Source organism: Labeo rohita, chromosome 18 (assembly GCF_022985175.1).
Source record: "Labeo rohita strain BAU-BD-2019 chromosome 18, IGBB_LRoh.1.0, whole genome shotgun sequence".
NCBI lineage: Eukaryota > Metazoa > Chordata > Actinopteri > Cypriniformes > Cyprinidae > Labeo > Labeo rohita.
In genome coordinates, this window is record NC_066886.1 from 7,316,945 (window position 1) to 7,320,619 (window position 3,675).

Below are 3,675 nucleotides of genomic sequence, written 5' to 3' on the forward strand. Positions count from 1 at the left end.
AAAACGAACATCACTGGTAAATACAGATATGCCTATTTTGGTATATTCATAGAGAATCATATATCTTGCTGTAAATAAATAGTATTTCTCCTTTAGTATCTAATAATATCTATAATGACCTCCATTGATAATATAATAAATAATGATATAATGAAATTGAGATTTATATATCATACAAAAGCTGAATATATAAGTTTAAATAATCTTGTTAGAATATGATCATATTTGGCTGAGATGCAACTATTTGAAAACTTGGGATCTGGGTGCAAAAAAATCAAAATATTGTGAAAATCACCTTTAAAGTTGTCCCAAATTAAGTGTTTAGCAATGCATATTACTAATCAAAAATTTTTGATGTATTTATAGTAGGAAATTTACGAAATATCTTCATGGAACATGATCTTTAATTAATATAATAATTTTTGGCATGAAATAAAAATCAATAATTATAATTTATAAAATAGAATTTTCTTCCTCCCTTAATAACTAATTATATCTAATAATCACCCCTAATATAATATAATATAATATAATATAATATAATATAATATAATTTTTATTTTTAATTTTTATCATATCATAATATTAAAATTTATAAATTTTGGTATTTGAATTCGTGTTTATAGGAAATCAAATATGTTATTGTTAAAAATATAATTTTCTGTCTCCCTTAATAACTAATAATATCTAATAATCACACCTAGAACAATATAATATTTATTTAAATATTTAAATATATTTATTATATATATTTAATATTTAAATATTTATTTTAATATAATTTAAACTAAATGATTGCATTATATTATATTATATTATATTATACAATTTTTTTTTCATTCAATATTCATAATGAAATATCTTATTAACGACTTGTTAACTTATCAACAGCAAATTATGGTTTGCACCATACGTGCCAATGGAGTTACTAAACACCAGGGGGCGCTCATGAGAAGTGTGAGATGAACCCATTGAACCTGGAGCATGACTTTCTTCAACACAAACCCCACAAATGACCAAAAAACCTAGCAGCCAACGCTTTCTGAATTACCATTAAAGCATCAAATAGTCTTCCTCTTCTCTTGAACTCATGTAGACAAACCAAAATTCATCCTGCCTCTTTACACCTATACACAAACTTATTTTCCTTCAGCCTGGATGGTGGCAGTCAGCGTGATATATTTTGTGTAAACTCTGAGATTGCGTAAAAACCTGGCATATCCGCGCCTGTCCACCCACTTGGTGCACAGTTCGGCTTAATCTTCCCGAAACACCCACAAGCCCGTGCTCCTGTTCTAGCACCACAACTCCCACAGCTCTCAAAAGAGTGCAGAATATTCCCTCATGCGGCTCTCAAAATTCTTGGCTGCTGCAATTCTTATCTTAATATGCAAGTAAAAGCAAAGCCAGATTATTTCAAGTGACTTACAATAATCATTCTACTTTTATAATTAAAGACTCGAAAACCCACACTCATTTCCCACACTCCATTTCTATATTTAGTTCTCTGAAATATTATAAATGCAGTTTAAAATAGCATTCAACATCATGTTGCATAATACATTCAATGCAATGACACAGACATTATTGTATATATTCTGCAGTTGAAAGATGGCGTATCCACCACATCCATCAAGGTCAAACACAAGGGATCTTTTGTTGAGAATACCATTATTGTTTGTTCCACTGTGTTGCTTTTTTCACACCTATGCTGGGAGATGAGAGGGCTATATCTTAAATTACTGCACTTTGTAAGATGAGAGCGATCTGATAAGGCCAAGAGAGGTAATTCATAGAACATCACAGCTAACAGCAGCTCTTCAGCGCAGTACAAAGAGAGAGTGGATGTTACTTCCACCCTGCTGTCATTAGCTCTTTGAACCATGAGCTCCATTAAACATCATGGGCAACAAGATTCAAAGCGGAGCCAAGCAGGTTTAGAAGATATACTACGGTGTTAAAAAAGAATATGAGAGATATAATGTAAATATGGGGACACTGCTTAAGCATAAAGAGGGTTGATAAAGGGGCAAAATAAATAAATAAGTAAATAAAAATAATAATATTACCTCAATTAATAATGACAAATAATAATAATGAAGGAAATGTCAACATGGCTATTTCTAGAAGACTGATATGAGTTTTCAGCTTACGTGATTGTAAACATTTCAATCATTCAGTCATTGTTTCTTTATGTACAAAACTTTGTAATTAGAATAAATAAACCTTTATATAATTAATAACAACAAATGAGCGATTAGTAAAAGAAAAAAATAATAATTAATGAAAATAAAATACTAATGTCAACATGGCAGTGCACAATAAAATAAATATTAAAATATTTGTTATTAATATTTCTCTAAATTGCTAATTGTTTCATTATGTATATAGTTTCAATTATAAATAAATAAACCTTTATATAATTAATAACAAAAATGATCAATTATTAAAAGAAAAAAATAAAATTAAATATGTCAACATGGCAGTGCACAATAAAATAAAAGCAATAATTATAAATATAAAAATATTTTTTAAAATGAATATTTCTCTAAACTGCTAATCGTTTCATTATGTATATAATTTTAATTATAAATAAATAAATAAACAAATAAATAAATAAATGCAGCTTTATATGATTAGTAATGACAAAAGAATCATTGCCAAAAAAAAGAATAAATAATAAAAATAATAATAATAATAAATGAAAATAAAAACACTTATATAAGAAAAATATTTCAAAAGAAAAAAATGTGATTGTACACATTTTAATAATGATAAAGGAGCAAAATAAATAAATAAAAATATAAATTATTAACAAACAACAATAATGATAATAATAATAAATTAAATGTCAACATGGCTATTTCTAGAAGACTGACATGACTTTTCAGCTTATGTGATTGTAGACTAAAATAAAAATAAATAAACAACACTTTATGTAATTAATAACGACAAATGATCGATTATTAAAAGAAAAAATAAATGAAATAAAATACTAATGTCAACAAGGCAGTGCACAATAAAATAAAAAAATAAATATAAAAGTATTTGTATTAATATTTTTTTTTTAAAATTGCTAATTGTTTCATTATATATATAATTTTAATTATACACATACATACATAAACATAGAAATAACACTTTATATAATTAATAATGACAAATTATCGATTATTAAAAGAAAAATTAAATACTAATGTTTATTGGGCAGTGCACAATAAAACGAAAGCAATAAAAATAAATATATAATAAAGAACATTAATAACATTTATTAAAATTCTTAATCGTTTCATTATGTACATAGTTTTAATTATAAATAAATAAATAAAATGCAGCTTTATATAATTAGTAATGAAAAAACTACTAAATAAATATTTATATCAACATGCAACCCACAATAAAACTACAGAAACAAACATCCATTTCAGAAGACCGACATGTCTCTGTTTAGCTGTGACTGTAAACATTTTAATAATGTTTTTAAAGTGCTAATCGTATGTATAACACCTTTAAATTCATATGAATTAATTAATGAATTAATTATTAATTGCACATTTAAATGCAAAAGAAAGAGAGAAACTGATGAACAACTCCAGATGTGTTTCTCCTCCGCTAATTTAAGTAGATTCTTATGTGTGTGTGCACTAATTGAAGTTTACCGTGTGTGGGGGGGCT